Genomic DNA, 27,198 nt, shown 5'->3' with positions numbered 1-27,198 from the left:
TATTAATCAGTTAAATGCAACATATTTTTCTGGAGCACCTACTATGTGCCAGTCATTTGGCTAGCTACTGTCCTGGTCTAGGCTGACTGACTAGGTGATTGAGAATGTAGAGCACTTTAAGGTTTACAAAAGAGCTGTCCTCACAACACCTGTGAAATGGAGAACATCTCATCATCCACCCTACCCTTCAGAGAACTAAACTCTGACATAATCTCCAAATGAGGAAAGAAAAAAAAATCCTGGATCTCCCCAACATTTGGTTATTTAATCATCTTTTCTCTCATCACCATGTTACAAGTGAGGAAACTGAGGCTTGCTGAGAGTGACATGCCTATCTGTGCTAAATAGCTAATACAGCATTAGAGCCAGGATTCACAAAATTTAGACTAAGAGTAGCTGTTGTTCAGCTGTGTTGACTCTTTGTGACTCTTCGTGGTTTGCCATTTCCTTCTCCACCTCATTACAGATGAGGAACTGAGGCAAACAGGGTTAAGTGATGTCAACCAGACTGGAGCCAGCCTCTAACCTGTGGGTGGCCAGTGTCACACAGAGCAGGCAAGAGGCAGGAGAGTCAGGACGCAAGCAGAAGTTTAATTTCAAAGTGAGGAAACGCTTGCAAGCAGAAGTCCCCAGAGGAGGAGAGCTTGACATGCTGGGACAGGGCAGTGCTTTATATACATAAAAAACCTCAAGTGGGCTGGACCATGACATAATCATTCTTAGGTCTTGAGTAGCTGTTCCCACAGCAGTCTCATGCATGGACAATGCAGGTGTTCCTGGGTCTTGTGGGAACATTCTCCAAGCTGATTGTCTCACAATGGGGTACAGAACCAGAGTTAGTGTGGCAGGAATAGGAGTGCAGTACCTAGTTTAGTTCACTTAGCTGTTATAAGAAACAGGGATTGGGAGCATATCAAAAGATGTAATGGATGGCTTTCAGATCCCTGGGAAATAGTGGGCAGTGAACACTTGGTGTTGGTCAAAGTAATACATTTTGCCAGAGAGTGAGATCATCCAGAACACAAAGGATTGTTGTTATGCCAAGCTCAGGGCCCAGCCTGCTTGCTGGGCCTTAGCTCTGGGAAACAGGGTATCCCTGACATTTCCAAATATCTTGACATTTCCAAATATCTTGACATTTCCCTCTTTTGCCCAAAGGGAAAGGGAGTCTGAAAGAACCCCTACCCTTATGGGCAGTAAAGGACAGGCAGGTATAAACCAACATGCCACAGGATATTACCCAGGGGTTTAGTTCCTTAAGGGAACCTATGGGGAAAATATGGCCCAGGCATCATTGCTAGCCATTGTTTGCTTGCAAACAGAAAAAGGGTGGGGGAGCAAGAATGTAGAGGGAGAAAATGTCAATATATGCTTGAATCAGGGCCTTGGTCGTTGGGCACAGAACAAAGGGGAAGAGGAAAAAAAGGCATACTCAACCCTCATCTAGAATCTTGGGACAACTGTCTTATCTGAATGTCGACTGTTTCTGGGTCTGTACTAAACAAACCTTGAAGTCCCTGGAATGTTCTGCTTTCCACTCAGGAGCAGGGGCTTTCTTCAGATCATCTGGGAATACACACCCACAAGTTTGGCAGCTGTGGGAATAGTCAGAAGGACCTGGTAAGGACCCTCAGACAAAATGATTGATTGATCAGTATGGGGCCAGTTTTCAGATAAGAAAACTCCTGGCATCTGGTCCTTAAACAACACGTAGAGATGGTCCAGTTTCCCAGTCACAAAGAGCTAGGTTCAAACAATGCAATAAAGTTATTCACACAATTCCCATATAAGATATAATTACATTAAGTCAGGTACAAATCAAACTACTTAGAGGGCTCACAATGGACTAGTTCTGAGAAGGGAGATTTACATGTTGCCAAGGTAACCAAGAGACCTTAAATATAAACATCAAGTTCCATCTAACAGGCACACAGCTAAGCAAACACTCTCTAAGCCTGAGGAGGGCATTGAGGCTGAATAGAGCAGGTAAGAACGCCCTGGACTGCAAAGGCCGTAGCCAAACAGAACAGGCAGGAACAGTTGGTTTGGGGAACAGAGCACGCAGAAAGGATAGTCCCATGTGTTTCATGTAGTTATCTGGTCCCTAGACATCTATTCTTGCACAGTATGCTTTATCGCAGGACAGCTCTAAAAGGGGCTTTGCTTCTCTGGTTCCAAATCTAGAAGTTCCTAGATAATTCTGCTAGTAATATCATTTAAATTTGGTTCTTCAATTTTGAAACTTCAGAGAATTTCAGTTTATATACCATTTGTTTACCTAAATCCTGTAGCTGATATAAGAATCTTTTAAAAATTTATGAGAGTTCAACTGTAAGTTGAACTCTTCTGCCTTTTAAAGTGATCAGACACTTTAAAAAGGAAAATAATTTCACTTTCTTTACTATTATATCACTATCTTTACCATTATACCAATCTGTGTGTAACTTCCTTAATGAATAAACCCTTAATCCAATTTTGAGAACTTATTGCCAAAACTTATTACTAAAACTTAAAACTAAACTGAAAGCCTGAATTTCCATGATAGATAAATTTGAAAGCCAATCCATGTATATAGTTTTTAGAGAAAACAGTCTAATACTGTTGCTTTTTCAAAAGTTACTATTCTGTTTATTTAGAAAACTTTTACATTCCATCTTTATCATATTACTTTATCTAATCATTTTCCCCTTAGGAGGGTATCATCCTTATATTATAATTTGACCACAAATATAGGTTAAAATTGTAATAAGTTCATACTTGAATCCTATTATAGTAGCTCAGAGATGTTCAAGCATTATTTATTTATTTAATCTATTTTTATTTAATAGATTTATTTAATCTATTATATAATAGATTTGGTATTGTACTTACAAAACTTCTTGATTATTGAAATTTATTATAAAAGGAAAAAGAGGGACATAGTTTATAACAATGTCATATATTTGTTAACAGGAGGAAAAACTCCCTTAGCTCTGTTTGATTTTAGGCATGAGTCATATCTGACAGCCAATCATGTAGTCAGAGGGTGTCAAAAGAAAGGCTCAGGATTAACCAGGTGGGAAAATTTCCTTTTTAGAAAGGAAGTAGCACAATGGGGAAATAGAGTCAGCAGAATCCTATTTAGGTTATGTCCAAGGTCACATCCAAAACTTTTCTCAGGCATAGACATCCACTTTTAGGGGCTCCCAGCCTGCCGCATGTGCCATTTTCTTTTTTTTTTTTTTTAATTTATTTTAGTTTATCAACAATCACTTCCATAAGTTTTTGAGTTTTAAATTTTTCTCCCTTTCTCTTCCCCCCTCACTCCCCAAGATGGCACACAATCTGATGTAGGCTATACATATACATTCCTATTAAACATATTTTCACATTAGTCATATGGTAAGGAAGAATTAGAACCAATAGGAGGAACCACAAGAAAGAGGAAACAAAACAAATAGTAGCTTCGGTTTGCATTCAAACTCCATAGTTCTTTCTTTGGATGTGAATCGCATTTTCCATCACGATACCTTTAAGGATGTCTTAGATCCTTGCGTTGCTGAGAAGGGCTAAATCTATCAAAGTCAGTCATCGCACAGCGTAGCTGTTACTATGTACAATGTTCTCCTGGTTCTGCTCTCTTCACTCAGCATCAGTCCATACAAGTCTTTCCAGGTTTTTCTGAAGTTTGCCTGCTCATCATTTCTTATAGTACAATAGTATTCCATTACATTCATATACCATAACTTGTTCAGCCATTCCCCAATTGATGGGCATCCCCTCAGTTTCCAATTCTTTGCCATTATAAAAAGGGCTGCTGTAAATATTTTTGTACATGTGGGTCCTTTTCCATTTTTATGATCTCTTTGGGATACAGCCCTAGAAGTGCTATTGCTGGGTCAAAGAGTATGCACATTTTTATAGCCCTTTGGGCATAGTTCCAAATTGCTCTCCAAAATGGTTGGATCAGGTCACAACTCTACCAACAATGCATCAGTGTTCCAATTTTCCCACATCTTCTCCAACATTTATCATTTTCTTGTTTTGTCATGTTAGCCAATCTGATAGGTGTGATGTGGTACTTCAGAGTTGTTTTGATTTGCATTTCTCTAATCAATAGTGATTTAGAGCGTTTTTTCATATGACTATAGATGGCTTTAATTTCTTCATCTGAGAGCTGCCTGTTCATATCCTTTGACCATTTATCAATTGGGGAATGACTTGTATTCTTCACATGCCATTTTCTACTATTGGCTTCATGACAAGTCAGACAGCTATCCCTGTAATCAAAGCTCAAAACAAATTAAAGTCCCAAGAATTTTTACCTTAAATAGCAAAATTTCACTAACCACAACTTAAGGCTTGAATATCTTTCTTGATGTTTACCTAACAGTTAACATTTCATTAATCCTTTACTTATAAATTAAAACTACCTACATTCTGGGGCTTCAGACACACAGCAAATACCTGATAGTTGACTCATCATTAATATGTTAAGCTACATCTTTAAACCACCATATACACTTTCATAATATCCAAGATTTTCAAATGAAAATTTGCTATTATAGTAAATGTTATTTTTATTATTATTATCTGTTTTATAACAAAATATACCTCATTAAATACTTAACAGTTTTCAAATATCCAATTTTAAAAGCCCAATTCATAATCTAATAGCATCCAGATTAAAAGGGAAATTTTATCTAACAGCATTTCTGGTTTGTAATAGTCTTTCAAATTTCACAATATAGATTTAGAAATACAATACAATTTAGAAATACAATAATAACACAAAAAAATAAACTTCAGATGATATCAATTGCATTTCCAAATCATAACATATAAAAATCATTGATCCTATTACCTTTGACATTTTACAACCACTTTAGGGTTATCAGCATTCTCTTTTCTTAATATGATCTGAGATGAGAAGGGTTAACAGAGAGACATGGGTTGTAATGGTCTTGTTTGCAATCCCCACATGAGATACACTCATGACTCCTGGAGAGGGGTGTGGAGAAATCAAAGGGGTTTACTATGAATACCCCTCCTTGGGTCACCCTTCCCGTTGCCATCCTTCCCCACAGCCACGCCATGCTCAGTGAACAGGATTGTGGGGAGAGTCCTTCAGTATTTTCTGGGTGCTTTCCTTTTTTTTTTTTTCAGCATCTACCCTAGCCTTCATTCTACACTGTGACAAGGTTTCTTACAGTAAAAACAAACTCCTAACTTTTGTCTCCTGTTGATTAAAGGGATCATACTTTCCTTTCCTAATGGTGCAGAAGGGATGTGAAGAGGGACAGGTTTCGGTAGTTGCAAGGAAAATTTTTTTTAGCATCTGTAAGTTAATTTGTCTATAGACAGGCGGGTGAAGATTATTAACAAAATAGGATAAAAACTGAAAAGTCAAGGAAGGATTAACAAGGGGTTGCCATAAGATACAAACTATTTACCTATTTTTTTTTCTTTCTCCACTCTGGAATTGCTACCAACTAGATTTTCTTCATTGCCCTAGAACAATGAAGCTATTAATCTTGCCAATTGCTTTTAAAAAACTTTTTTAAACTTTTACAAGATTTAATCCTTATTTTTCCTTAAGACAAATTCTACAGAGTAGTACCCCAAAACTTAACCTAGATGTTTCAAAGGGAGTGAGTTTCTAAACTTACTCCAAAGTATCAGGAGTTCTCTCCTGCAATCTTAAAATGACTAATTGCTAAACTCCTTAATGATTAATCTCCAAACCTCCAGAGTCTACTAAGATAGCAGTTCTACAGCTTTGATTATTTGGCTTTATTTCTGTAATTCCAATTTGGCCAATGTCAAAATGACAGAAAAAAATGTCTTACAGGTTTCTCTCTTTTCTTATAACCTAATCTCCCACAGAAAACCTAAAGTGGGAGTTAGTCCTATGTGCCCTGAGTCAACCAGGTAAAATCAGACTTGCATGCTTTGTTGTTTGTATTTGTCTTGTCATTTTGTCTGTGTCTGTATCTTTGCAAGATGCAGAATGTCTGTGTTGTGCTTGTTTTGTGAGGCACGCACAGACCAGAGGTTCACAGAGGGGCCAAATTAAAGAGGTGTGCTGTTCAAGGAGCTAACTGAACATTCTCTTAGCCTTCAAGGGGCAAAAGCCTGAACAGAGGCAGGTAAAAGTTTCCTGGCCTGAAAGACCAGAACCAAACAGAGCAGGCAAGAGGCAGGAGAGCCAGAACACAAACAGAAGTTTAATTTCAAAGTGAGGAAACACTTGCAAGCAGAAGTCCTCCAGAGGAGGAGAGCTTAACATGCTGGGACAGGGCAGTGCTTTATATACATAAAAAACCACAAGTGGGCTGGACCATGACATAATCATTCTTAGGTCTTGAGTAGCTGTTCCCACAGCAGTCTCATGCATGGACAATGCAGGTGTTCCTGGGTCTTGTGGGAACATTCTCCAAGCTGATTGTCTCACAATGGGGTACAGAACCAGAGTTAGTGTGGCAGGAATAGGAGTGCAGTACCTAGTTTAGTTCACTTAGCTGTTATAAGAAACAGGGATTGGGAGCATATCAAAAGATGTAATGGATGGCTTTCAGATCCCTGGGAAATAGTGGGCAGTGAACACTTGGTGTTGGTCAAAGTAATACATTTTGCCAGAGAGTGAGATCATCCAGAACACAAAGGATTGTTGTTATGCCAAGCTCAGGGCTCAGCCTGCTTGCTGGGCCTTAGCTCTGGGAAACAGAGTGTTTCCAAATATCTTGACAGTGCCTTGCCCAGGGGTCACACAGCTAGCCCATGTCTGAGGTCACATTTAAATTCTGGTCTGCCTGACTCCAGGCCCAGAACTCTATCCACTGCCCCACTTTGTTGCCCTCTTAGACTAAGAGACAGAAGGGATTTTTCCACTGAGAAGACTGAGTCACTCAAGGCTTAAATGACCTGCCTAGAGTAGCCCCAATAATAACTAGGATAGGCAGGATTCATATTCAGGCCTCTTGACTCAAAGTCCAGCTCCCTTAGCAAGCTGCCTTTGACTGAGTGCCTGCCTGCCCCTAGAGTAGGCCTGAGGAGCTGACCAGCTGACCAACCAGAAGGAGATTTGGAAGCACACATCCTGTAGACATACACACAGCTCACTGAAGGAGCTGAAGATTCTGAGGCTTCATAGATTCATCTTTTTCATTGGGTCCAAGTGATAGATCATAAAAAGATAAAGCGAATTGTTTTCTCTCAGCAGATTCTGTTCATCTACCAGTATCTGAATTTTTTCTTCTCCTTCTTCTGATAAAAAGAGCTTATTTCTCTTCCATTAGGTCAGGGGCTTCTCAAAGTATGGTCTGGGGATTGCTGGGGATCCCCAAGAGCCTTTCAGTGAGTCTGCAAGTCTCAGTCTCATAATAATAAGATATTTTTATTTTGAATATGATAAATATTGATAGATAAAGCCCATATAAATGAAAGCTTATTAGGATACCCAATAATTTTTAAAATTAGAAAGAGGTCCTAAGACCAAAAATAGTTTGAGAATCACTGCATCAAATATTCTGGACCTAAATTTGCAATCATCGGTAATATAAGTTACCCTGAAGTAATGACAATAATCCATTAATAATAATTGACATTTAGATAGCACTTGAAAGTTGCCAATTACTTTTAATTTATTTCATTTGAGTTTCATGACAACCCTGAGATAGGTACTACAAGTATTATTACTTCCATCCTACAGAAGAAGAAACTGAGACTTGGAGAATTTAAATGACTTGCCCACAGTCACAACGTAAGTGACAAAGGAAGGATTTGAACCCATATCTTCCTGATAGCAGATTGAACATTCTGTCTTCTATACTATACTCATTTATATGATGGCTTTAATGTTTACAAAGTGTTTTCCTCATAAATAATGCCTTCCTGAAGGAGGCATTGGAAGTACTTTTACTGTCAATTTATTGTATGCCTTATTATCACTGAAACTGCAATATTAACTTAATCTCTGCTTCATCAACAAACCACTCTCCAACCCAAACAATAATAGCTAACATTCATACAATACTTTAAGGTTTACAAAACACTTTACATGTTATTTCGTCCTTACCACAGCCCTATGGAGGTAGGTGCTATCAGTAACCCCATTTTATGGATGAGACAACTGAGGCTGGGAGAAGTTAAGGATATTGCCCGAGGTCATATAGCTAATAAATATCTAAGCAAGATTTGAACTTAGGTCTTCTTGATTCTAAATTCAGTGTATGTTCTCTGCTGTACATCTAGCTGCCTCTGTAAACATAGTCAAGGCAACAGCATTTATTATCCTCTTATTATGTATTAAGTATTTCAGTAAGTGCTAAAGACATAAGAAAAGGCAAAAACAGTCTTTTAAAGAGTTCACATTTTACTGGAAGAGAATCAATCAATCAGGCGTGCATTAAGCACCTACTACGGGCCAGACACTCTGATAGGCACTGAAAAATGAAAGTCCCCGGCCTCGAAGAGCTTACATCCTACTGGGGGAGACAACTTGTACCTATAGAAGAATATACATGATTTATACAATATAAATAAAAAGAAATGTGGAGGTGTGGGAAACAGGAAAGGCTTCAAATTGGAGGTGACATCTGAGCTGACATCTGAGGGAAACTAGGGATTTTAAGAAGTAAAAGAGGGGGAGCAGTACATTCCAGGTATAGGGTACAGCCTGGACAAAGACAAAGAGGCTGGAGACGGAATATCATGGGCATAGAGTACATGAAGGGGGGTAATTGGAACCGTTTACATCTTAATTGGTAGAGGACCATCACACAGATCCAAAAGGAGATGTGAGATAAATGAACATACATGTCTATGTATTTTTTCTGTTTGTTGGTTAATTTGTTTGATTGGCTAACGTCTGCGATAGAATATTGTTCTTTTTTTCTCCTTATCCGATTAAGATGTAAATAGTTCCAATAAGCCTCCCCCATCCCCTTCATACATTGGGCTGTCAAGCAAGAGCATCTTGTCTCCCTGGAAGAAGTTTATCTACAGGAGAGTTACATGTTTGGGCTGTTAGCTTGAAGTGTTTGTAAAAAGCAGGCTTGGTGGGTGCCCATCAGCTGGGGGAAGGTCAAACAAGTTATGGTATGTAAATGTGATAGAATACCGTTGTACTGTAAGAAACAATGAAGGTAATGCTTTCCGAGAAACCTGGGAAGACTTGTATGAACAGATGCAAAGTGAAGTGAACAGAACCAGAACAATTCATACAATGACAACAGTATTATTAAGATAAACAACTTTGAAAGACTTAGATACTCTCATTAGCATAATGACTGACCACAATTCCAGAGAATTAATGATGAAACATGCTATCTACCTCCTGATAGATAAAGATTCAGAAAACAGAATGAAATGTGTATATGCATGCATGTACATGTATATATCATATATGTATTTATATATGTATTTGACTTTGGTCAATGGGGAATTTGTTTTGCCTGACTATATATGTTTATTACAGGGATTTTGTTTTTCTTTCATCCTCAGTTGAGAGAGATGGGATGAAGTGAAAGCAAAATTTTCCATATTGAAAAAAAGAAATTTAACGTTTAAAAAGAACACTCCTCAGTTCAGTTAGCAGATGGTCACTCTCTGGAAGTCCAGACAAAAGACAGATACTCAAACTACAGGAGACTACCATGCAGGAAAATGGGAGAGCAGTCTGCTTCTGGTGAGGGGACAGGCAGAGAAGAAAGAACAGAGAACAAGAAAGAGGAAAGAGTGGACACCAGGAGCCAGTTTTAGCCATGCCACACTACCACCCTCAGGGAGTCAGAACATATTGGCCTACAGGAACAATCCTTGACCTATTGTGACCAGTGGGTTGCAAACGATGAGTTGAAAACTTCATGCTTTCCTATGACGCTGTATATAACCTCCCTTTTTATGCTAGAGGTCATTCTTTTATATCAAGGTCTGCCCCTCACTCCACCCACCATGCACCCCCTGCTTTCTCTCTATCGGTTTCTTCCTTCCCGCAGCTGACTCTCTTTCCACTCCATTCCTCATCCCTCTGTGTATTCCTGGAATGGCTGATAGCAGCCTTCTGCTTAAGTAGCGAATGACCTTACACTGGTGTGGAAAGTAATGGAGCCAATTCCTTCCTTCCCCGTGGTAAGTGCTCTTGAAAGATGAAAATAGACTCTAATGGGGCTAGAGGATCTTCTTTACATCATTGTCCAGGAGGACACAAATCCTCAAGGGTTAGACCTTATACCTCAGAGACTTGAACCTAATGAAAGCAACATTCATCATACCTTAGGATCTGTTGCCAAATCCCTCAATGCAAGGAAGTAGAGCTGATAAGGCACTTTGGATTGCTATTCAGCTCAGAGAATAGAGGGTGGTGAGAATGGAGAGTTTCCTGGGTAAAGGTGAGGAATTTCTCCAGGAGATATCCTGCCTGAGTTTCATTCTCTCTTTGAGAGGATTTTCATAGAGTTTTTGAGTGAGGCTAGAAGGATGAATGAGAGTGTCACTTGAAGGGTCACAGTGTCCAAAAGAAGGACACTAGTAAATAGCCGACTGTATTCTGCCCTGCTGAGACCATTCCCCTTAAACTATGTTCAGTTCTGGGTACCATATTTTAGGAAGAACGTTGACTGGCAAGCTGGACCACAACTAGAAGAAGGTGACTGGTAACCATTCCATACTCAATTCAATCCAATCCAACCTAATAAGCATTTATTAAGGGCCTACTATGTGTAAAGCAATATACTAGGTGCTAGGGATACAAAGAAAAATAGGAAACAGCTGCTGCCTTCAAGGAGCTTACATGCTAATGGGGGAGGAGGCCCATACAATATGCCCAAAGATAAATATATAAGATAACTTGAGCAGAGACTTCCTAATAGCCAGTGGGACCTGGAAAGGCTTCATGAAAAAGCAGCACCTTAGCTGGGTCTTTAAGGAAGCTAGGAAGGATTCTGTGAAGCAGAGATGAGGAGGGAGTACACTCTAGGCATGCAAGATGGCTAGCATAGACACATGGAGATGTGGGAATATCAAATATAAGGCAAAGTTTTTGATTGGGTTATAGAGTTCATGAAAAAGACTATAATGAACTGTCTAGAAAGGCTGGCTGGACCCAGACTAGACAGGGCTTTAAATGTCAGGTTGATGAGTTTGTATTTTATTCTAGAAGGAATAGGGAGCTACTGAAGATTTTTTAGGAGACTACTGGCATGGTCAGACTTGAGTCTTGGGAATTTTAGTTTGGCAACTGTGCAGAGGATGGATTGTAGAGGCTGGAAGCAAGGCAATTAATTAAAACCTACTGCAAAAATATAGAAGTGAGGCAATGGGGGCCTGGACTAGGGTAGTGGCCATATAAATAGAGAAAAGAGGGAAAGATGCAAGAGATGCTGTGGAGGTAGAATGGAAGGCACTAGGCAACTTGTTGGATGGAGGTGCATTAAGAGAGAAAGAAGAGTTAAGAGTGACTGAATTTGCAAACCGGACTGATAGAAAGTATCATGGTACCTTTGAACATTGTTGCTCCATAGTGTAGTGGAAAGACCATTGGGTTTGTAGTCAAGGGACTCAGGTTCAAGTCCTGACTTTGCTGGTAATTATAAGATCGTTCCAAAGTCACTTGACATCTTTAGAATTTAGATTCTGTCCAATCCCTTCCTGCTCTAAATTTTATGACCAAATCAAGGAACTGGGAATGGTTAGCTAAGAGAAAAAATCATCTGAGGGGAGGGACAGCGTAATAGCTCTCCTCTTGTTTGGAAGAACTGTCATGTGGGAGAGAGATTAGACTTGATTTGCTTGGCTCCAGCGGGCAGAACCAGAACAGGGAATGGAAATTGGAGAGGGAAAGAGTTTTGTTCAATATGAAGCAAAACTTCCCAATAATTAGATCTCCCCAAGAGCAGAATAGGCTGCCTTGAGAGGTAGGGAGATCCTCATCCATGGAAGTCTTCAAGAGAAAGCTGGGTAATCATTTTTTTCCTGGGAAGTGGTAGAAAGGATTGCCATTTAGGTACAAAAGGGACAGGATGAGGCAGGTAGGTGACGTAGTGGACAAAATGATGGGTTCAGACTCCAGAAGACCTGAGTTCAAATCCTGCCTTGGACATTTACTAGCTATGTGACCTTGGAAAAGTTACTTGGCCATTGTCAGACTCAGTTTTCCTCATCTGTAAAATAGCACCTACCTCATAGGGTCATTGTGAAGATCAGATGAGATAACATATGTAAAGTGTCTTGCAAAACCTTAAAGCACTACATAAATGCTAGCTGTTATGATTATTATGACCTCTATTTTCATTTCCAACTTGCAGTAACTTTGGAATGACTTGACATTGTCACTGGTATCTGGAATTCCAGCCCTTCCCAGGGGCACAGGCCTTGCACCTTGAGTCATCTATAGAGGAATTTTCTGGGTGTAGAGAGCTTACCTCAGAAGCATAGTGTAGGCAAAGTTGGTTTTAGTACAGTTTAGAAGCAAGAAAGGTCATTTCCAAAATCATATACTATACTAGATCATTATGAATTCATTACTCCTATCAAACTGTAACTTAGGAGAGTGAGCACAGTGCCTAGGTAGTGAGCTGAAGAGCCAGATCTAGAGAGAGAAGTGAAGGCAGCATGTCATAGGGGATAAAGTATTTGACTTGAAGCCAGGAAGATCTGGGTTCATGTCCTGCCTCTGATACTTACTAGTTGCATGACTTTGGAAAAGTCACTTAACCTCTCAAAGTCTCTTTCTTCATCTGTAAAATGAGTGGGGGTGGACTAGAAAGATGAAACATCTAAGTGCCTACTATAGGCATTGTGCTAAGAGGTAGGGAAACAGATGACACTGTTACTCTCAAGGATCTTACATTTTAGTGGGGGCAGACAGCACATAAAGGGGAGTGAAAAAGGGGTAGAGAATAGCTCGTGGTGGCATAGTATGAGGATATGTAAGAAGTGGTGGGGAGGCCTGTTTCTGGACCAAAGAAGGTAAAAATTCACCTATCAAGGCCCAGCATTGTAGAGATGGCGTCCAAAGTTATGGATGGGGATGATGGCCAAAATTCAGGCAGCATAATGTAGAGACTAGATAATCTCTGAGGTCCCTTCTAGCCTAAATCTATGATCCTATAATTATTTCTCTCTCAGAACCACTGGTGAAAAGCTGCAAGGGCTAAAGCAGCTTCTGAAGACAAGGTATCATTAGGGCTACCCATTGGCCTTTTGCCCAATATCTCATACCCAAAATAGAAGTCATTATATTTTCCCTTAAATCAGCTATCCACTAGGAAACCAAAACCTACCTGGGCATCTTACCGTATATGCATCTCCACCCTGCAACTTGCACTTCTTGCTCTGGGAACAGTAACCAACCCAATGCTATTAAAAAGGACACGACCACGGGCAATCCTATGGTTCCATTCACAATTCCTGGGTCTGCCTAGACCAAAACTCTCTTTCTTGGCCACATGTAGCTTCCCCATGTATGTTACATAACTCCCTCACGTTAGAATGTAAGCTCCTTGAGGAGAGAGACTGTCTTACTTTTATATTTGGATTCCTAGTACGTGAGGGAGGAGTGAGATCTGGAATGAAATCTTTTTTCCCAATTGACTGCCCTCTCTCCATCAGTCCCTCCCTCTGTACTCTAAGCAATCTCTCCCTTTGGAGGTTTTACTTATGTGTCTTTGCTTGTGGTTATCAGGTTGATGGAACAGAAGCCACGTTTTTTATCATGAATTTGCAGGAGTCTAGCATGAGCCATTCCCCAACCCTGCACCCCAATCCCTAACTAACTTGATTCCCACAGAGATAGAACAGCAGTTGAACTCAAGGACTGCAAAGCTGCAAAATTAAATTTGAGTTCTGGTGTTTGGGGGAGAAAACATGGTCTTCACCTGAAACAGGAAAAGGTGGCCACAACAGATTTGTGCTTTACTTTTTCAAGAACTCCTTGAAGGTCACTGTGCTTTCAGAGACTCAAAAAATTTTGGAAGTTGTAGGGGAACCACCACGAGCCCCTTCTACAGTGTCCCTGATGGGAAGTTACCAATCTTCTTCCAAAAGAAGACCACCAATGACCAGAGGCCATGACCTCTTCTGCATCATGTTCCTTCTCCTTTTTGCACAGTCCTAACTGATAGGAGGGCCACTAGGTGGCAAAGTGGATAGGACACCAGGCCTGTAGTCAAGAAGACTCATCTTCCTGAGCTTAAATCTGGCCCCAGATACTTACTAGCTGTGTGACCCTGGGCAAGTCACTTAACCCTGTTTGCCTCAGTTTGATGGAAATATCATACTAAGAAAAGAAGCAATGGAACATTCTCTCCATAAATTGGGGACATAATCTTCCACAATATGTATAAAGCACTGGTGGAAAGAATGGATGTGAATGGGGGCACACACTCAGGGTGGGGCAGCTCATGCCTCTGTCATGAGACTACTAGTGTCTTCTGGTGAACTTGTGACAATGTATAGCTATCACATCTATATTGCTCCCCAATAGGTATTACATCTATGGGGCTCCACCACAGGGGTCTCAGCTGAGGTGCTACCTCTTTCCCATTAGAGAAAGAGTTGCCTCTGTCATTTTTTAAAAGTTTATAGTCTTACTCTAATAAGTTTCAGCTCCTTAGTGAAGAAGGAAGGTCTTTATATACTCAGAGAATGAAATATATGTATATGTGTATATATATATATATATATATATATTACATACATACATATACATATACATACATACATACATATATAGTCTAGAAGAAGCTAAGTTTTACTCTTCAGTGAAGGAAGGTCTTCCTGTATCCAGAGAAGGAAATATATGCACACATACATGTGTATGTGTATATGTGTGTGTAGATACACACTCACACACATTTATAGTGCAAAGGCTAAGTAAGCTCTACTCTTTAGTGAAGGAAGGTCTCATGTACGCAGCTGCTTTCTCTCCATAAGAGTCTTAGCCTCAGGAGCTAAATTCTTTTGAACCATAAATCACTAGAGCAGTTAATTAGAGCCCATACGCAAGTAGTCTGTCTTTTGAATTTACTTCCTTCATATGGTAGGATTGAAGTACAGGTCTCAAGCCTCCATCTGACTTGGGGTGAAGAAGTTCCTTCAGAATTCTAGTCAATTCCTAATTTTTAACCCGCATTCCCATCCTTTCAACCATTTCAGGTGCCACAATCCAATGAACTGCAAAGGTCTGTGTAGATCGGAAGCCTCTGAGATGCTTTTTGGGTCTGTCATACTAGAATTTAAGAGGGATCACAGTTTTAGAGCCACCAGGGACCTTAGAAGCCACTTAGTACAATCCCTTCATTTTACAGATGAGGAAGCTGAGGCAGTTAAGTGACTTGCCCAGGGTCACATAGCTAGTAATTTTCTACATTATGATTTGAACACAGGTCTTCCTGACTCTAAGTCCTGTGCCCTATCAATTAGGCCACGTGACCTCACTATTAGGTAAGAAAAGGCTAGGTGGAGCCACAGTGAAATCTTCCACCTCAAACCCTTCATTTTAAGTTTCTGCCTTTCATAGACAAACAAATCTGTCAGGCTTTGAGCCAGTCTCTTTACGTATCATCCTAAGAGATCTGCCCATTCCAGTGTCTCTTCTCCTTTCTAAGTTCCATTCTTTCCATAGCTGCCAAAAACTTCTGAATGAATGGGCCTAATTAAGTCATTCCCCCTATGTAAAAGCTTTGGGTTCTTCTCTACCACAGCATGAAGGCACCATATTGTTATGGAAAGAAGATTTCTTCCCGGTTTCTAATCCTGGCTGTATTTGTTGTCTTAGAAAACGGGTTTATCCTCTTGGGGAACCCAAGTGTGAAATTTAAGGAATTCAACCATCTGGCTCAACCCCATCATTCTGGCCTTTCTGTGACATTTCTCCTTTTATGCTCTCTACCTTTTCACTAAATTGGACTGTTTGTAGGTTCCCTATCTTATCCTGCCCATGCCTCTATCCCCCTGTCTGATCTAGCACCCATCTCTCCTTCACATTAACCCTAAGGAGGCTGTTGTTGTTTTTCAGTCGTGACCCCATTTGAGGTTTTCTTGGCAGAGATACTGGAGGGGTTTGCCATTTCCTTCTCCAGCTCATTTGACAGATGAGGAAACTGAGGCAAACAGAGTTAAGTGACTTGCCCAGGGTCACACAGCTAAGTAAGTGCCTGAGGCTACATTCAAACTCAGTAAGATGAATCTTCCTGACTCCAGGCCTAGTACTCTATCCTCTCTGTGCCATGTAGCTGCCCAAGTCCTTTGTGGGGGAAATTTGGACTATTTTTTGTTTTGTTTTTCCTCAGGACTGGCTCTTCATTGAGTTGGCTTCACAAACCAGGAGCCTACTCCCACTTCAGTCCCTATGGAGAATGGACTCAAACATAAAGTGGTTGCTACAATCATTCCCCCTATTTAAAAATAAGTTCAAGCACCAGTCAAGATATACTATATATAGTGTGGCTACCAAGTGACTGGGGGGTGAGAAGGACCCAGGGCTCTTCCAGTTAAGACACACTATATGTGTATATACATGTGTACATGTATATATGCATGTATATTTATGTATATTACACACACAAATACACATACATGTATACACGTGTGTGTCTATAAGTATACGCAATACATATACATGTTCATGCACACACATGTGCATTATTGTATCTAAAATTAATGCTGGATCACTATCTGACTTGCACTGTTCCTTCATGAGTGTTCTTTAAGGCTCTACTCTGGGCCCTCTTCTTTCAAAAGGGGTCTTAACCTGGGAACCTTGAACTTGTTTTTAAAATAGTTTGATGATAGGGGCAGCTAGGTGGCACAGTGGATAGAGCACTGGCCCTGAGTCTGGAGGACCTGAGTTCAAATCTGGCCTGAGACATTTACTACCTGTGTGACCCTGGGCAAGTCACTTAACTCCAATTGCCTCGTATTAAAAAGAAATAGCAACTAAAATAGTTTGATGAAGACACCTACTTGGTCTAAGGAAAGCAGTGAAGTAAATTCCAGCTTTGTAAAGTCTTTCAATAGTTATATGATTTCCTCATCTCAGAAAAATCAATGTAATTTGGGAACAGGAATTCCTGTGACACCAGAGAGAAGAGGAACTTTTATGAGGGTCACTCCTTTTGAGCAGTTAAAGAGTAAAGTTCGAAGAGGTCATCTAAGCCAGCCCATTTTTGGACAAGAATTCCTTCTCCAACATTTCCAACAAGTTAGCCTCTAGGATCAGTTGTCTGGACTTTGAAACTCAAGGCAGACCACTTACCTCCTACATACCTACTCCAACAACCCCTGAAGTCTTCTCTATGTTGAAATCATGACAAACTAAAAGTCAGTGATTTCTTCCACCTGAGAACTGAAGAAAAAATAATAATCCAGGCAATAGAAAATAGGGGCCTGGAAATAAAACTAGAGTCTACATCTACCTCCCAGTCTAACCAAGGGGTTCATGTAGATGGTAGCCTGCAAAAGTACTTTTTTCCATTGCAAAATCCCTAGGGTGGAGAGCTTGGAAGTGCTAGAGTGCTGAGGTAGTAGGGACACACAGACATCATACCAGTACAGCCCAGGCCCAGGGACTCTGAGCTTCCTGACAACTGTCTTGAGATACCAGCCAGCCCTGAGGACTCAGCTGTAAACCTCAAAGATCCAAAGAGGGCTGGCTGTGGAAGTCAGTGCAAGAACCCAGAAAATGAAGGATAAGACCCTGCCTGGCCAGTCAACCCACCCATAAGCTTATCAGCAGACATAGCGTGGCCCTAGCACAAGGCCTCAATTCAGAAACTAAACCTGGGAAGATAAATACATTAAAGATGAAAACAGGGGCAGCTAGGTGGCGCAGTGGATTGAGCACCAGCCCTGGATTGAGAAGGACCTGAGTTCAAATCCAGCCTCAGACATATAACACGTACTAGCTGTGTGACCCTGGGCAAGTCACTTAACCCCATTGCCTAACACCCCCCCCAATTTATATATATATATGTGAAAACATCAACCAGTGTCCAATCTAGAGACCCTCTGAAAGAAGAAAGCAACTCCATAATAACTCTAAACATAGATTCAAAGGAAAAATGGATTTTCTGTAAGGACTTCATGAATTCCCAGGAGAAATGGAGGAAGAGGTAAAAACTGAAATGAAAGACGTGGAGGAAAGAATTGGAAGTAGAATAGATAACTTAGAAGAGAAAATGGGAGACCTTATGCAAGAAGTGAAGTCCTTGAAAACAAGAATAGATCAAACAGAAATCAATGACTCCATAAGACAGCAAGAAATATTAGAACAAAATGAAAAGATTGAAAAACTCGAAGAAGAAAATGTAAGATATCTGGTAACAAAAACAACTGACTTGGAAAACTGGTCAAGAAGAGATAATATAAAATTATTGGGCTCTATGAAAACATTAATATAGTAAAAAGCTTGGATACTACATTTCAAGAAATCATAAAAGAGAATTGCCCAGATTTATTAGAATCAGGAGTCAGAATAAATATAGAAAGAATCCATAGGTTACCTCCTCTAATAAATCCCCAAATAAAAACTTCCAGGTATGTCATGGTCAAAATTCAGAACCCCCATGTCGAAGAGAAAATATTACAGGACTCCAGAATGAAGCAGTTCAAGTACCAAGGAATTACAGTCAGGATCACACAAAACTTGGCAGCTTCAACGATAAATGAGAGGAAATCTTGGAATTCAATATTTAGAAAGGCAAAAGAGAAAAACGAAAGCAAAAATAAGCTGCCCTGCAAAACTTGGTATAATCCTATATGGAAAAAAATGGATATTTAACACAATAGGAGATTAAGAAGAATTTTTGATGGAAAGATCTGAACTGAGTCGGAAGCTTGGAATACAAACACGTGAGTTCAGAGAAATCTAGAAAGAAAATGATGAGAGGTGATTTCATGGAATCCTAGGTAGTATGACATGATGTAAAGTGAAATAAGCGGAATCAGAAAAATGTGAAGTGGTACAACAACAGTGCCAGGACAAACAACTTTGAAACTTGAACAACCAAGTGTCCAGAAAGACCTGAAAATACTCTAGAAATGTTACCGTCCTTCAGACATAAGGGATACACACAAGATGGAAAAAGAAGTATGTATTTTTAGACTTGGCCACTTTGTGGATTTGATTGTTACAACTCTCTACACTATTCTCTCCACTCCCCAACCCTGCCCCCTCCGTTTTGTGTTTTTAATTGGGAGAAAGAGCAGTTAATGAAAGGTAGAGTTAGTAATAATGTAATAGTAATAGTAAAAATGTCTTAAAGAGCCATTGTAATATTTTGTGTAAATTCACACAAAGGAAGTTCAACTACTAACATGACAAGCAGAACTGTTTTGAAATGAAAATATAGAATTATATACTTAAAACAAATGGTATGAAGTAGAATTCGTAGTTTCATATACAGATCTATAATTTTTGCATGTTTTTATTTATGAATGGAAATTCTCTTTATGGCATTTAAACTTAGTAATAAATAAAAAGTTATAATTTTAAAAAATAGAAGTTTGATGACTATAGTTTAATATAATTTATTTCCTTTGTAATCCTGTGTATTTTAAAAAACATGATTCTGAGAAGGGGTTCATAGATTGCCAGAGGAGTCCATGACACAAAAATGGTTAAAAACCCTTGCTCATACACTTGCTGTCTTTGGTGATATCACATGCTGCCATTGATTCAATGATCATAACAATTCGAATGATTCTCACATTCTCAAATACTCAGTCCTGACCTCCTTTGTGAACCCTAGCATTCTCTTGCCAACAGCCTACTGAATATCTCCACTTTGATGACCCATCAACATCAATATGCCCCAAATAGAACTCATTGCCTCCCCCAAATCCACCCTTTGTCCAAACTTTCTTATGTTTGTTGAGAGCACTACCATCCGTCCAGTGAGTTACCTTGGTTCTCCGTCTGAGAGATCTCTCCCCTGGTACATCTAATTAGTTGCCGACTCTGACCCATCCTCTCTCCACATCTGTCCCCTCTGCCCCCTTCTCTTCTCTCTTCACTCTTGCCACTTCTAAACTGTTGAAGCAGCCTCTTAACCACAGTGCTCATGAGATCCTTACAAGGATCTACCACAGTAGATCCTTAATAAATGCTTTTTGATGATTGGGCTTCCTGCTTCCAGCCTTCCTTCGCTCCAAACCATCCTCCATACTAATATGAGAGGCACTGTGGGATATAACTGTCCTCAGAGTCAGGAAGACCTGGGTTCCAGTTCTGGTCCTGACATATACTGGCTGAGTAACCTCCTGGTTGCCCCAGGCAACTTCATTATCATCATAATAGCTAGCATTTGTAAGGTGTTTAACTATTTAGCAAAGTGCCTTACAAATGTTATTTCAGTTTATTCTCACCACTGCACCAGGAGGTAGGTACTATTTTTATTATCTTCATTTTACAGATAAGAAAACTGGGGCAAACAGAGGTCAAGTGATTTACTGCTAATAAGTGCCTGAGACTGAATTTTAAATCTGATCCTCATGATTCTGAATCCAGCTCTCTATCTACTGTGCCACCTTAGTTGTTATCCAGTTGTGTCTGACTCTCCATAACCCCATTTGGGGTTTTCTTGGCAAAGATACTTGAGTGGTTCGCCATGTCCTTCTTGAGCTCATTTTTAAAATTTTCTTTTTCTTATTGTTTTATTTTACTTTAATTTATGGAATAAAATAAGCATTTCCATAATATAGTATGACAAAAAAGTGATTGTACATGAAACCACAAATCTACCAGGCACAACTTGCTATTCACTTCAAACATGCAACAAAATTATCATGTAAATTTCTTTTTTTTCCTTCCTTCAGTGCCCCCGCCATGGTTACCATTAGACACAAATAGAATTTATATATGTAAAATTATTCTATACATCTATTTAACAGTTCTTTCTCTAGATGCAGACAGTGTCTTTCTTCGCATATCCTTTATAGTTAATTTGGGTATTTATAATAGACAAAATAAACTAAAGTTGTTCTTAAAACAATCTTGCTGTTACTGTATATAATATTCTCTTGGTTCTGCTCATTTTGCGCATCTTTTGTGCAAGTCTTTCTATGTTTTTTGTGCAAGTCTTTCTACGTTTTTCTAAAATCATTGAGCTCATCATTTCTTACACCACATCACGATCATAAACCACAACTCGTAACTCATTTTACAGATGAGGAACTGAGGCAAACAGTGACTTGCCGAGGGTTAAACAGCTAGTATGTATCTGAGGCCAGATTTGAACTTAGATCCTCAGCCCTCCAGAGCTGGCACTCTATCACTACACCACCCAGCTGCCCCTCCATATTTACTTTCAAAAAGTCTTTTCTTGTTCCAGAGTCTCCTGTTACAACCTGTGTCACAGGACTTTAAAGGCTTTCTGTGTTAGATGAGAGAAATGTCATTCACAAGTACTATCTAATTAGGACAGAATAGACATTGCTCAATACCCTCTCCGGCTGCCTTCCCACCCTGGCATTGCCTCCCCATTGTTGAGTCCTACTCAGTCAAGGCCCTAGCCTGGACCACCATTTATTTCATGAGGAGCCCCATCTATGCTTACTCTCACTCTCTGAACTTGTCTACCTCCTTGCCAAGTAACCTAGTTTCCAGTATCTTTACAACTCCTCCCTCCCCCGCCCTGCCCCTTCCATCTTTCCTATTGTTCCCGCCATTAGAATGTATGCTTTTTGAGTGTAGGGACTGTCTTGTTTACTTTTATATGTGTGTGTGTGTGTGTTAGGCAATTGGGGTTAAGTGACTTGCCTAGAGTCACACAGTTAGTGTTATGTGTCTGAAGCCGGATTTGAACTCAGGTCCTCCTGACTCTAGGGCTGGTGCTCTATCCACTGTGCCACCAAACTGGCCCTGTTTACTTTTATTTGTATCACTAGTACTTACCATGGTATCAGGCACAAAGTAAGCACTTCAATCTTCTCTCTGTTTCTGTGTGTGTGTGTGTGTGTGTGTGTGTATACACACACACATATATACACATATATACATATTTTATATATACACATGTATCTTCATCATCGTCCTCTTCTCTGATAGTGACCCACAGTGTAACCAAGCACTTCAATCTTCTCTCTCTCTTTCTCTCTCTCTCTCTCTCTCTCTCTCTCTCTCTCTCTCTCTCACACTCTCGGCCCCCCCATATGTGTGTGTATGTCTCTCCCTCTCTCTCTCTCTCTCTCTCTCTCTCTCTCTCTCTATATATATATATATATATATATATATATATATATATATATATATATATATATATATATATATATACACACACACACACATATATACATTTTATATATATATATATATATATATATATATATATATATATATATGTGTGTACATACACATACATGTATCTTCATCATCATCCTCTTCTCTGATAGTGACCCACAGCGTAACCAAGTTTGCAAAGCTGTGCTTCATAGAAGGGTTACTGCCCTGCCCTTTATGGAATCATAGATTTCTCGCTGGGAGGGAAGTTAGAGGTCACCTAGTCCAACCTCCCCATTATATAGGTAAGAAAACTGAGGCCTGGGGAGGTTGTGATTTGCCCAAGGTCACACAAGTAGTAAGATGTGAACCCAGCTTCTTTGACTCCAGAGTCAATGTGCTTTTTGTGCTGGGCTTTTCATCAATCAATCAATAAACATTTATTAAGCATTTACCACGTGCCAGTCACAGAGCTTAAGGGTCCAGGATACAAAAAGAGGCAAAAGATAGTCCCTGTCTTTGAGAAGCTTACAGTCCAATGGGGGAGATAATACACAAATGAAAATATATCCTGTGACACAGGATTAATAGGAAATAACAGAGGGAAGGCACTAGAATGAAGAGTTGATGAAGGCTTCCAGTAAAAGTGGGATTTTATTTGGGACTTCAAGGAAGTCAGGGAGTCAGGAGTCAGAGCAGGGTAGGAAGAGAATGTTCCAGGCATGGGGGACAGTCAGAGAAAATGCCTGGCCCTGAGAGATGGAGCGTCTTGTTTGTGAAACAGCTAAGAGTACAGATGAGAGAGTCAGGTGTAAGAAGATCGCAAAGCAGCTAGGTTATGAAGATCTCTGAACGCTAAACAGAGCACTTTGTATTTGCTCAGCCGTCTTAGTCCCAAGTAGAGAGGACTCATAAAATTCTGAGAATTCATCGTATTTCCCTTAATTCCACAAGGGGTCATTTGAGAGATGCCTGCCTTCACTCTCCCTGCACACAATCCCCCAGCCTCTATTATATTCTTTAAGAAGTCTGCCTTCTTTTTTGGTGAGGGTTATAATACTTCACTCCTCCAAATGGAACAAAGACTTGTCTGAAACAAGCAAGAAATAGGACTGTGGGGATGATGAAAATCTTACTGTGTAATCTGCTACTGCTCTGCAGGTGACAGTCTCTGCTTAATGATTTAGAAGAGCCAAATCAGAGAATAGCTCCCAAATGCGGCTAAGTGGTGGCCCATGTCACAGAGCTGTCTGGCACCACAGCACAAGTGACGAAACGCCTCAGCAAATTACAGCTGCGCTCTCCCCCACCTCACCAATTAAATCCTCTCAATCCATTCTCTCTGCCTAGAAACCAATTGGATCTTCTTGCTAGAGAAAGAGCTGCAAGGTTAGATTTTTAAGATTCCCCATCTCCAAGACTATTTTTATTTTGGATGACATACCAGTGGGTTTTCAGATGTGCTAGACACAGTTCGGGGGACCTACAGCCTCCGGATGGCTTACCAGGAAAACAGGGCCCTAATCTAGCTCCTCTGGACATGGGGAGCATTTGTAATTATCGGTACATGAGGCCATCTTCTGGCTGGTAGCTGTGAACCAAGTGAAGAGTGAAGCAGAATAATTCAGTTTTCTAGCTCAAAGCAGACCACTCCCTTCTAATTTCCCTGAATTGCAAAGAATGAGGGGGCTCATTAAAGATAGCACCGTGTTTTATTCCCAGCTCAGGTGTTAAAGAAAGGTCTATTTAACTGAACTGGGACTTTGTTTAGGCTTTGATTACAGAATGCAGGAAGCTCCCCAGATCAGTGTGAAGTGGTTTCAGGTTGGGTCCATCTTCTTGAGAGGGGAATGGGGCATATAGATGACAGCTAATTTTTTTGGACAAAGAGACCCAGAAAATTCTGTAAGGCTACTTACTTGTCCCCAGGTCCAGGTCCTCAGACACAAATTCCAATGAGTGCTTTTAACAAAGCAGTACTTTGTACAGAGGATAGGTAGTACCGTTGGCTAGGCAATGACAAAAGCCCTCGAGGAGCTAGGAGTTTACATTCTTTCCTCTTATCTGCAAAGTAAGATTACCCTGATGGGGTAGGGGGCCGAGAGAGACTCAGTATAGATAGCAGTTGCAAAGGAGAAAAGACAAAAAGCCCAGTAAGGTACCTGTAGGCCCAGTAGTTTAAAAAAAAAAAAAAGAAAGGAACTCACCAAACAAGAAAAACCAAGGACACTAATTCTGGCCACTGAGACCCTTCTGACCCAAGGGGAACAGGTCCTTCAGGGAATCCGATCCCTGCCTATTCCTTAGGCCAAACAAGTCCTTGGGGATCTCTAAAGTCCTTTCGGGAACCTGTTTGGAAAAACAATTTTTGAATAAAGGCATCAGAACCAAATGAGAGGTGCAGAATGACTCATACACACACACACACACACACACACACACACATTTAGTCAGACTAGACCAATTGTGGTATTTTCTTCTATTTAAATATACTTCTTTGACAAAGGGGAGTCTTGGGTCATTGGGAAGGAACCTCAGTGCTTAAAAAAGCATCAATAAAACATTTTTTGTGTGGAGACGACTTTCCTCTGAAAGAGTGGTCAAAACCTTCCTACATTGCTTGTGCAGAACAATCTATCAAATATGAATTTATTAAGCACTGTGCACTGGGCCAGACAATTTATGTGCCAGTGATACAAAGACAAAAATAAAATGAGTCCCTGCCCTCAGTGAGGTTACATTCTACTACTAGAGGAGACAACACGTACTTTTGTTGTTATTCAGTTGGGTCCAACTCTTTGTGACCCCATTTGGAGTTTTCTTGGCAAAGATACTAGAGTAGTTTGCCATTTCTTTTCCTAGCTCACTTTACAGACAAGGAAACTGAGGCAAACAGAGTTAAGTGACTACTTGCCCCCGGGGTCACACGGCTAGGAAGTATCTGAGGTCATATTTGAACTCAAGTCTTCCTGACTCCAAGCCCAATGCTTTATCCACTTCACCACCTAGCTTGCCCTACACAAAATGAATACGAAGTAATTTTTAGGCTGAAAAGCACCAGCTGCTGGGAGATCACTTAGGGCCTCAGAAACAGGGGTTCTAAAGGATCTACAAACCTGCTGATCTCTCATTATGTTTTGTTTCTCTCCTCACTCCCGCCTTCTCCCAACAAAAACAAAACCAACAGCTATGTCCATGCTGTGGGCATGGTCCAGTAAAGTAGAAGGATAAGCATGGATGTGCGGCCTTCTCCCCACCTTTCATCCCTCACTAAAGTTGCTGGGCTTAGCACAAACTTTGGATGGATCTCGGTTTTACTTATCCCTCCCATTTTTGGATGTTCATATCCTGCACTTAACCCGTGGGAGGCTTTTTTGGATGTTACTTACAACCCTCCGGCCTCAATTTCCTCCTCTATAAAGTAGAGCCCAACATAACTTGACAATCCATGGGCACTGTCTTGACCGAGCATGACGGAGAGAAGAATGTGTGGGAAACTATCAGCTTAGGTAGATGTGTGTGTTACTTAGTTTTTCTGAATTGCTTCTCCCCCCACCCTTTATATATATATATACATATATATATATATATGTATATATATATGTATATATATATATATATACATATATATATGTATATATATATATATGTATATATATATATATGCTTGACGATTCACAGATTTTGGCTCAAGATAAAGAAAAAGTGGAGTGTGAGGTTGGAGGTTTTTATTTTATTTTATTTTATTTTAATCTTATCTTTATTTTTTTAATTTTTAATATAAATTTATTTTTAGTTTTCAACATTCCCTTCCACAAGTTTTTGAGTCCCCCCTCCCCCCACCCCAAGATGTCATGCATTCTGAATATCCCTTCCCCTGTCCTCTCTTCTATCTCTCTCCCCTTCTCTTATCCCCTTCCCCTTGAGGTTGGAGGTTTTTACGGGCAGGTCAGGGACATTATGGAGGAGATTCTGGTGTGCGTCAGCAGGTAGATCCTATGAAACATCTGCCCATTACTGAGATGTGGAGTGGAGGAAGGAGATGCTGTCCTTCCCAAAAGGTTTTCCCAACAGCAGCCCCAACCCTAAACAAATCAAAAGGATCCAGGCTTAAAACACTGAGGGATATTTCAGGGGAAGGGGTGGCTTCCTCCATCAGAGGCTTCACTAGGGCTCTTACTAACACAGAGGTCAAGAAGGACCCTAATGGCTAGGAATTTCATTGAAGGAGCAAATAGTCTTGGGAGTATTCTGCGTGTCCCCTCCATAGAGTGTTTATGGGTCAGCCAACCCTTTGTTCACACATAGGGCCCATTGGAGGGCAGCCCCGTCAAGTTCCCACTGGGACATGTTAAGGTCTGCTTCCTAAGAACCATGTGAATGGCACTATACTCAGGCTGAAGGTCTGCCTCCTCCACAAAAAATATATATATATACATACCCTGGAAATATATATACATATATGTATTTTGTATATATATATGTATATATATATATATATGTATTTTGGTGGGGCTATTAGGGTTGAGTGACCTGCCCAGAATCACACAGCTAGTAAGTGTTATGTGTCTGAGGAGAGATTTGAACTCAGGTCCTCCTGTCTCCAGGGCCAGTACTCTATCCATTGTACCACCTAGCTGACCCTGTCCCCACCCTTTTTAAATCTTTTGTTGTAAGGGATGGTCCTCTGGCAACGGGAGAGAGCAGGGATACATTGAGAAATGAAGGTGATATAAAAACAAAAGATGCAAATAAATCAAGTGCTTGGCATATTTGTTGTCCCCTCGTGTCCGGCGGTTTGTGATTGGCTCTTTTGTGACCTAGATGACCACAATGTCCATGGGGTTTTCTTGGCAAAGATACTAGAGTGGTTTGCCATTTCATTCTCCAGTGGATTAAGGCAAACAGAGGTTAAGTGATTTGCCTAGGGTCACACAGCACAATTAAGAATCTGAATCCAAAGGGGCAGCTAGCTGGCAATGGATAGAGCACTGGCCCTG

At 40.3% G+C, this 27,198-nt stretch overlaps 1 protein-coding gene across 2 annotated transcripts in view; it reads left to right on the top strand.

The window, feature by feature from the left end:
* The first annotated feature begins 1,901 nt into the window (after positions 1 to 1,901).
* GNPDA1 (glucosamine-6-phosphate deaminase 1) overlaps positions 1,902 to 27,198 on the top strand; it is a 40,828-nt gene continuing 15,531 nt past the window's right edge. The window contains exon 1 of one of the 2 annotated variants that reach the window (XM_021005153.2): positions 1,902 to 1,986. The gene's annotated coding sequence lies outside the window, so the exon portion shown is untranslated. Of the gene's footprint in view, positions 1,987 to 20,341; positions 20,361 to 27,198 lie in introns of those variants that run through there. The other variant, XM_021005155.2, reaches the window with a different exon arrangement.

Source organism: Phascolarctos cinereus, unplaced genomic scaffold (assembly GCF_003287225.1).
Source record: "Phascolarctos cinereus isolate Bilbo 61053 unplaced genomic scaffold, phaCin_HiC Scaffold_2;HRSCAF=192, whole genome shotgun sequence".
Taxonomy (NCBI): Eukaryota; Metazoa; Chordata; class Mammalia; order Diprotodontia; family Phascolarctidae; genus Phascolarctos; species Phascolarctos cinereus.
The sequence above is the reverse complement of the archived record's forward strand: the minus strand, read 5'-3'. Positions and strand labels throughout refer to the sequence as shown.